This window comes from Triticum urartu, chromosome 7A (genome assembly GCF_056163025.1).
Source record: "Triticum urartu cultivar PI428250 chromosome 7A, HENAU_Tu73, whole genome shotgun sequence".
NCBI lineage: Eukaryota > Viridiplantae > Streptophyta > Magnoliopsida > Poales > Poaceae > Triticum > Triticum urartu.
The window spans coordinates 476842191-476851815 of record NC_141879.1 but is presented as its reverse complement, the minus strand read 5'-3'; the positions used below and the strand labels follow the sequence as shown (position 1 = coordinate 476851815).

Sequence of the window (9625 nt, the reverse complement as noted above, 5' to 3'; positions counted from 1 at the left end):
TGTCCGCAGGGCAACAGGTGGAGGCAGTCGGAAGAGAACTGTTGTTCATATCCGACGAGTCCAACGAACTGCTCAACGAAGATACGTCGAGATGAGCTCGGGACGGACTGCATAATCATGTTCGGCATGAGAGGAAGCAATGCAGTAAAACATACCATGAATTGCTATGGTGTCCGGATACTTACGACTTCACCAGGGGCTTGACCCTGGGTAGCCACTCGTCGCCGCTATGGGTGGCCGCCGTGGAGTAGTCCGGAGGGAGGGTCCTGCCCTTCTTGGACCCTTCGGCCTCCCCAGTTGGGTTGGCCTTCCTTTTCTTGTCTCCCCCGGCTGGGGGGGGGGAACTTTCCTCTTCCTCCTCCTCATTTTCGTGGGAGGAGGGAGCGTCGGAGTTATCGGACGATGAGTCTGATACAACCTTGCGCCAGAGACCCTTTCGGGTCCCCGCGGCCTTCTTCTTGGCCTTCTTCACTGGCACCTCGTAAGGTGCCGAAACCAGCATCTCCATCAGGAGAGTGTCTGCAGGATCCTCCGGCAGAGGGGTGGGGCAATCGATCTGCTCCACTGTCTTCACCTAGTCATGTTAAAGGCATGGAAGGCTTAGATCCCGCACATGATTAAACTGAGCCGTGTGGGGATTCCAGATTGGAATTCGGGGGCCGTCACCCAGTTGGTGTCCCGCGGCTCGGTGATGTAGAACCACCCTGATTGCCACCCCTTTATGGTCTCCACATAGGAGCCTTCAAGCCAGGTGACATTAGGCATCTTGCTCACCTTGGCGCCTCCGCACTCCGCTTGCTGGCCGACCACCACCTTCGGTTTGACATTGAAGGTCTTCAGCCACAGGCCGAAATGGGGATTGATGCGGAGGAAGGCCTCGCACACGACGATAAACGCCGAGATGTTGAGGATGAAATTGGGGGCCAGATCATGAAAATCCAGCCCGTAGTAGAACATGAGCCCGCGGACAAACGGGTGGAGAGGAAATCCCAGTCCGCGGACAAATGGGTAAGAAAAACTACCTTCTCATGTGGTTTGGGCGTTGGGATGATCTGCCCTACATCTGGCAGCCGGTGCGCGATATCCGCGGCCAAATATCCGGCTTCCCGTATCTTTTTGATGTTCTCCTCCATGACGGAGGAGACCGTCCACTTGCCTCCTGCTCCGGACATACTTGGAGTGGTTTGAGAAGAGGAACGGATAAGTGAGGAGGAGGAAGGCGTGGGTGAAAAGAGTGAATCTTTTTCCCTTTATAAGGGCGGAGGAGGCGATGCGCCTCCCCACTTGCTTGGTAAAATCGCTTATTCCCCAAGCGCCGTAATTAATGGAGCGGTTGGGTTACCCACGTCCGTATTGATGAGAATCCCATAACAAGGGGGACACAATCTCTGCTTCGACAAGACGTGTCAAAAAAACCGCCTCACGATATGCGCGGTGTTGGTTGAGAAAAACGGTTCAAATAAAACCGGGCCATGACATAATGTCGTGCTGTCAAAACACGTCAGCAGATTAGATTTGTGGAAATATTATTCTCTCTAAGGTGGTATGTGGAACTTGTTTTGCAGAGCCGTACACTATCCTTGTGTTCAAAATCTTCTATGGAGTATTCGGAGGAGGAACCCGCCTTGCAATGCCAAAGACAATACTGCGCGCCGGACTCATTGTCATTGAAGCCTAGTTCAGGGGCTACTAAGGGAGTCCTGGATTAGGGGGTCTCTGGACAACCGGACTATATCCTTTGGCCGGACTGTTGGACTATGAAGATACAGGATTGAAGACTTCGTCCCGTGTCTGTATGGGACTCTCCTTGGCGTGGAAGGCAAGCTAGGCAATACGGATATGTAAATCTCCCCCGTGTAACCGACTCTGTGTAACCCTAGCCCCCTCTGGTGTCTATATAAACCGAAGGGTTTAGTCCGTAGGACAACAGACAATCATACCATAGGCTAGCTTCTAGGGTTTAGCCTCTACGATCTCGTGGTAGATCAACTCTTGTAATAATCATATCATCAAGAACACTCAAGCAGGACGTAGGGTAGTACCTCCATCAAGAGGGCCTGAACCTGGGTAAACATCGTGTCCCCTGCCTCCTGTTACCATCCGCCTTAGACGCACAGTTCGGGACCCCCTACCCAAGATCCGCCGGTTTTGACACCGACAAGCCTGCTGCTGGTTTAAAGATATTTGAAGGAGCTCTCTGGCCCGTCGTGTCTCAATCGTCGTCCATTGGGAGGGCTGCCAATCGTGAAGCGGCAGCCACAATGTTATCCAGCGGGTTAGAGTAATGCCCCAGAGGCGTCGGAACATACTGTGGCACAATGTTGTTCTGACGAGGGGGGTTCATCATGCGCGGCTGAACCGGCGCTCCTGTTTCTGGTGCCTTAGTTCGGTTTCCCACCGGCTGGTTACTGGTTCCTGCTCCTGGCGTGTTGAAGAGATTTCTTGGCTCATAACCCAGCGGGAGGTGCGACCGGTATCTCCTCCTCATGACATCATCTGAGGCACTCTGATCCAGCCTAAGCCGGTAGGCCTGAGCTTACAACTCGGCCCATTCTGTAGCCATCCTGGCGTTCTCTGCTGCCAGGTCCGCTTTAGTCTGAGTTATCTGATCTTTCACCTTTGCAATCTCCGCATTGTGCTGATCTCGGGTTGCTGCATCCACTTTTGCTGCCATCAATGTTGCCAAAGCGTCAAACAAATCAGACAAAACCTGAGCCAGAGCAGAGCCCCCTGCTCCTGCTGGCGTTGTCGTTGCTGAACCGGAGAGCATTGCCGCGGCGGTAGAAGAGTGATGCGCTGGTTGTGTACCAGCCATGAAGACCGCGACCCGGCTTGGCAGATCGAGGGGGTCCGGAATACTGTTGCCATCGGAACCTCCACTAATCCGGCCCTCCTGCAGCTGATACAACGACTCGGTCTCTCCGGTTGAAGACTCATCATCAGAACAGACAACGGTTTATCCATCAGATGCCGGTCCATCCTCATATTTCGCTCCATGGATGACACCTACAAAAACATGCCTTGCTGAGGGCTGAACCTGGGCAGGGCTTGCATGCTGAGCCGTCTCGATGATGTCGGTGCAGGTGTCCGGCTCATGGCCCAGTTCGCCGATCTTGCCGATGAAGACGTGAATCCCACCAAAGGGGACCCGGTACCCGTATTCAATTGAACCGGCCTCGGGACCCCATCCCGCGTCATCGATGTAGAGCTTTCCGCGACGACTCTTCGTCATCTGGCTGACAGCGTATCCCTTGAGTCCTTCGAAGCTGCCCTTCAAGAACTTGAAACCATCGTGCGATAGCCCCACGGTGGGCGCCAACTGTCGTGGGTTTGTCACGGCAGATGTCCTCGTGAAAGGACTTAGTTGTGGAGCCATCGCTACAGGTTAGCTTAAAGGGGTTAAACCGGACAAGGGACACGAGGGTTTTATACTAGTTCGGCCCCTTCGATGAAGGTAAAAGCCTACGTCTAGTTGTGTTGGTATTGCTAGGGTTTCGATGACCAGGGAGCGAATTCGCCTTGCCTGGCTCTCGAGTTGCTGTCTGTTGTGTTGTCCCTAAACCGCTGACGGGTCGTCCCTTTATATACATAGGTTGACACCCGCCGGTTTACAGAGCCCCGAGGCCGGATCATAAACGTATCTGGCTCGGTCTCTATTCCTTCTAACTTACAATACAAGTTACATGAAAGAGTCGGTTTACATCTACAGTCCTTAACCCGCCTTTGGGCCTTGGGCCTTCATGAAGCGCCACCATCCTCATGTCTTTATGGGCTTCTATCTTCATAGTGTTAACCCGGCTACACCTGGCCGGTTTACGTCCAGTAGTAATATCCCCAACAACTTCACTCTAAAATTCTTTAAAATTTTCAAATGTTTCAGACTTATGTTTCATCAAGTAGATATACCCATACCTACTCAAATCATCTATGAAGGTCAGAAAATGACAATACCCGCCGCATGCTTCAACACTCATCGGACCGCATACACCGGTATGTATAATTCCAATAAGTCATTAGCTCGCTCCATTGTTCCATTGAATGGAGTTTTAGTCATCTTGCCCATGATGCAAGGTTCGCAAGTATCAAATGATTCATAATCAAGTGATTCCAAAAGGTCGTCCGCATGGAGTTTCTTTATGCGCTTTACACCAATATGACCTAAATGGCAGTGCCACAAATATGTTGCACTATCACTATCAACTTTGCATCTTTTGGCATCGATATTATGAATATATGTATCACTACGGTCGGGTTTCACCAAGAATAGACCATTCATTAGGGGTGCATGACCGTAAAAGATATTACACTTACAAATAGAACAACCATTATTCTCCGATTTAAATGAATAACCGTCTCGCAATAAACAAGATCCAAATATAATGCTCATGCTCAGCGCTGGCACCAAATAACAATTATTGATGTCTAAAACTAATCCCGAAGGTAGATGTAGAGGTAGCGTGCCAACGGCGATCACATCAACCTTGGAACCATTTCTGACGCGCATCGTTACCTCGTCCTTAGCCAATCTTCATTTATTCCGCACTCCTGTTTCGAGTTACAAATATGAGCAACCGAACCAGTATCGAATACCCAGGCGCTACTACGAGCATTAGTAAGGTACACATCAATAACATGTATATCAAATATACCTTTGTTCACTTTGCCATCCTTCTTATCCACCAAGAATTTAGGCCAGTTCTGCTTCCAGTGACCACTCCCTTTGCAGTAGAAGCACTCAGTTTCAGGCTTGGGTCCAGCTTTGGGTTTCTTCCCGGGAGTGGCAACTTGCTTGCCATTCTTCTTGAAGTTCCCTTTCTTTCCCTTGCCCTTTTTCTTGAAACTAGTGGTCTTGTTAACCATCAACACTTGATGCTCCTTCTTGATTTCTACCTCCGCGGCCTCAAGCATTGCGAAGAGCTCATGAATCATTTTAGTCATCCCTTGCATATTATAGTTCATCGCGAAGCATTTGTAGCTTGGTGGCAGTGATTGAAGAACTCTGCCAATAACACTATCAACTGGAAGTTCAACTCCCAGCTAAGTGAAGTGGTTATGATACCCAGACATTTTGAGTATGTGTTCACTGACATAACTGTTGTCCTCCATCTTTCAGCTATAGAACTTGTTGGAGACTTCTATCTCTCAACCAGGGCATTTGTTTGAAATATTAACTTCAACTCTTGGAACATCTCATATGCTCCATGACGTTCAAAATGTCTTTGAAGTCCCGGTTCTAAGCTGTAAAGCATGGCACGCTGAACTATAGAGTAGTCATCAGATCTAGCCTGCCAGACGTTCCTAACATCTGCAGTAGCTCCTACAGTAGGTCTGTCACCTAGCAGTGCATCAAGGACATAATTTTTCTGTGCAGCAACGATGATAATCCTCAAGTTATGGACCCAGTCCGTGTAGTTGCTACCATCATCTTTCAACTTAGCTTTCTCTAGTAAAGCATTGAAATTCAAGGGAACGGTAGCACGGGCCATTGATCTACAACATAGATATGCAAACACTATTAAGACTAAGTTCGTGATAAATTAAGTTCAATTAATCAAATTACTTAAGAACTCCCACTTAAATAAACATCCCTCAAGTTATCTAAGTGATACATGATCCAAATCAACTAACCCATGTCCGATCATCACGTGAGATGGGGTAGTCATCAATGGTGAACATCTCTATGTTGATCATATATACTATATGACTCATGTTCGACCTTTTGGTCTCCAGTGTTCCAGATCATGTGTGTACATGCTAGGCTCGTCAAGTTTAACCCAAGTATTCTGCATGTGTAAAACTTTCTTACACCCGTTGTATGTGAACGTAGAGTCTATCACACCCGATCATCACGAGGTGCTTCGAAACGACGAAATTTGGCAGCGGTGCATACTCGGGGAGAACACTTTTATCTTGAAATTTAGTGAAGGGATCATCTTATAATGCAGCCATTGTTCTAAGCAAAATAAGATGCATAAAGGATAAACATCACATGCAATCAAAATATGTGACATGATATGGCCACCATTGTATTATGCTTTTGATCTCCATCTCCAATGCATCATCATGATCTCCATCGTCACCGGCTCAACACCTTGATCTCCATCGTTGCATCAGGGTCGTCTCACCAACTATTGCTTCTACAACTATTCCTAACGCATAGCGATAAAGTAAAGCAATTACATGGCGATTGTATTTCATACAACAATTAAGAGACAACCCTAAGGCTCCTGTCGGTTGTCGATATTACAAAACATGATCATCTCATACATCAACATATATCACATCATATCTTGACCATATCACATCACAACATACCCCGCAAAAACAAGTTAGACCTCCTCTACTTTGTTGTTGCAAGTTTTACGTGGCTGCTACGGGCTTCTAGCAAGAACCGTTCTTAACTACATAAAAACCACAACGGTGATTCATCAAGTTTGTTGTTTTAACCTTCTGAAAGGACCAGCTGTAGTCAAATTCGATTCAACTAAAGTAGGAGAAAAAGACACCCGCCAACCACCTTTATGCAAAACAAGTTGCATGTCAGTCGGTGGAACTGGTCTCATGTGCGTGGACATGTAAGGTTCGTCCGGGCCACTTCATTCCACAATACTGCCGAATCAAAATAAGACATTGGTGGTAAGCAGTATGACTATCATCGCCCACAACTCTTTGCATTCTACTCATGCATATCATCTACGCATAGACCTGGCTCGGATGCCACTGTTGGGAAACATTGCATGGAAAAACAAAAAAAATACACGCACACGCAAGATCTATTCATGGAGATGCATACCAACGAGAGGGGGGAGTGTGTTTACGTACCCTCATAGACCGTAAGTGGAAACGTTTGTTAATGCGGTTGATGTAGTCAAACTTCTTCGCGATCCAACCGATCGAGTACCGAACGTACGGCACCTCTGCGTTCAGCACACTTTCAGCTCAGTGACATCCTCGCCTTCTTGATCCAGCAAGATGACAAAGTAGTGGATGAGTTCTGGAAGCACGACAGCGTGGTGACGGTGATGGTGAAGCTATCTTCTCAGGGCTTCGCCTAAGTACTATGAAAATATGACCGAGGGACTAAACTGTGGAGTGGGGCGCCGCACACGGCTAAGCAATTGTCGTGGTTATGTGTGGCGCCCCTGTAACACCCCGGATGTAACTTGCCATATTTGTAACTCCGACTCTTGTCATTTTCGGCTTTAAATTATGAGATTCCATTCGTGGTTGCGTTTTTCTTCATTTTGCATTTTGTTCATGTCATGCATTTCATATCATGTCATCATGTGCATCGCATTTGCATTCGTGTTCGTCTCATGCATCCGAGCAGTTTTCCCGTTGTCCGTTTCGCAATCCGACACTCCCACATGCACTGACGCACCCCTCTTGTCTCTTTTCGTGAGAGGGTGTTAAACGTTCTCGGAATGGACCGAGATTTGCCAAGTGGCCTTGGTACACCACCGGTCAAATTTCGTTCCATTTGGAGCCCGTTTGATACCCCGACGATTAACCGGGTAACCGCAAAAGCCTCTTGTGTGTTGCAGCCCAACACCCCTCCAAAACAGCCCAATAACCCATCTAAACCTTCTCCATGTCCTTCGTCGTCGGATCACGATCGTGTGGGCGAAAACTACACCTCATTTAGACACTCCAAACTCCCTCTGCCTATAAATATGTGTTCCCCTCCGATTTTTCGCGCAGTCCAAACCCTAGCCTAGCCCCTCTCCGCCGATGGACACGTCCGGATTGGATCGGACACGTCCGCCGCCGTGCCCGAGCCAACCAGGAGCCGCCACATGGTGCCGCCGTCCCGCCAGTCGCCACCGGCCCGCCGAGGCCCGCAGCCAGCCCCAGCGGGACCAACCGCCGCCGCCCCCGCGGCGAGCTCCGGCCCCACCATCGTGCCTCGCCTCCTCGCTGGCACCGCCGCCCTCGTCGTCCGGCCCTACTCTGCCTCCGCCGGCGCCGGATCCGGTCGGATCCGACCTCCCCGACGCCTCTCTGATCTCCTTCCTCCTCTCCGGTCAACTCCGGCGTAGATTCCGACGAACCTCGATCCGCGCGCACGAACCCTATATCTGGAATCCATAGGGTAAAATCGCCAAGTCTTTATCTCTCTAATATTTTTATGCCTCCTTCATCGCATCATATCTTGGTGACCATGACTCCGACTCATGCATACGATATATCAAATTGTTCGTCCCGTTGAGCTCTTCATGGTAGAAGCATGTCCATGCATGATACTGCCCGTTATGATGCCATTTTCATTGATGCATGAGTGCTATAAAATGTTAACTGCTGGTACTTATCATATCATGAGGTTTTGTCATTTTTGTTGCATTTGATGTGTGCATCGTGTAACATTGAGGTCTACATGTGTTTTGAACTACGTCATGCCATCTTTACAGAGGTGCTTGTCTTGTATTTTTGTGATCTATGTGGTGACTATCACAAGCATGCAAACTAGGCTTCGTGATGTTGTTGTTTTCAGGGACTTAGGATTTTGCTGTCTTTTTCCTGCTGTTATTTTGATGCCATGTAAACTTGATGCTACAGTGAGATCCATACTTATTTTGGGTTACTTCAGTAAGAAAGTTTTGAACATGTGGTTATGCCAATCCATGCATGCCCCTGTTTGCAATTATGGAGCTGTCTAGAATGTCTTGTTCTTGCTCTACTTTTGCTGTAAAATGTTCCTGGCAGAATGTTAGCATGTTAATCAATTTTTCCATGGTTGTTGCTAGTGATCCATGCATCCTATGAACTTGATCTTTCCATGGTTATCTTCATGAACATTTCATCTTGCTATTGGTATGCTTATATTGTCATGCAATGCTTTGTGATGAGTGGCATGAGCTCGCAAAGTTGCCTTCATAAAGTTGTTTATGTCATGCTCTATTTTTCTACCAAGTCTGAAACTGTTAATAAAACTAGCTATGTTTACATGGGTGTGATCATATTTTCTGTGCCTTTTTGGCTCATGATCACTAAAGGACATTTGATCTATGCTTTCAGAAGATTCATGCCATGCCTTAGTTTGCTATGATATTTTCTTGCAGCATGTTGTTTGCTTGCTGTAAACATTGCTTCCTGATGTTGTTTTTGGACATGTTAGTATTTTCACTAAGTCTGTGAAGCTCAAATCTTTTGCACTTTTTGCTTCCTAACGTTCTTTTTGGACATGTTAGCATTTTCACTAAGTCTGTGAAGCTCAAATCTTTTGCACTTTTGCCATGCTTGTTTGAACCCATTCTAGTGTGATTTAGTCGTATATCAGTATTCATGTTTTGTCAAGCATCTCTTGTACATCACTGTCATATGCTTTGTTGCTATGTTGGAGTGCAGTAGCTTAGTTTCTTGTTGCATTCTACGTGCCATCGTGTTGTTAATCGCAGTTTTGCGTCATCGTTGTTTTGCTTGCCATTTGCAAACCGTGCATCCGTTTCCGGTGATCTTTATATCGATTTCAACCAAAATCATCTCATCTTTCGAGCGGCACACATGGTTTGCCAAGTTGATGCCTTCATCATTCTTTCCCTTCCGGAGCACGCATATGCATTGCACATCACATCTCGCATATCATGCCATGTATTGCATCATGTTGCTTGTGCATTGCACCGTGATT

The 9625-nt window shown here is 47.5% G+C and overlaps 1 pseudogene; it reads right to left on the bottom strand.

Annotated features, from left to right (window-relative positions):
• Positions 1-4506: 4506 nt before the first annotated feature.
• On the bottom strand, positions 4507-5486 carry LOC147960034 (uncharacterized; annotated as a pseudogene).
• Between the last annotated feature and the right edge of the window lie 4139 nt (positions 5487-9625).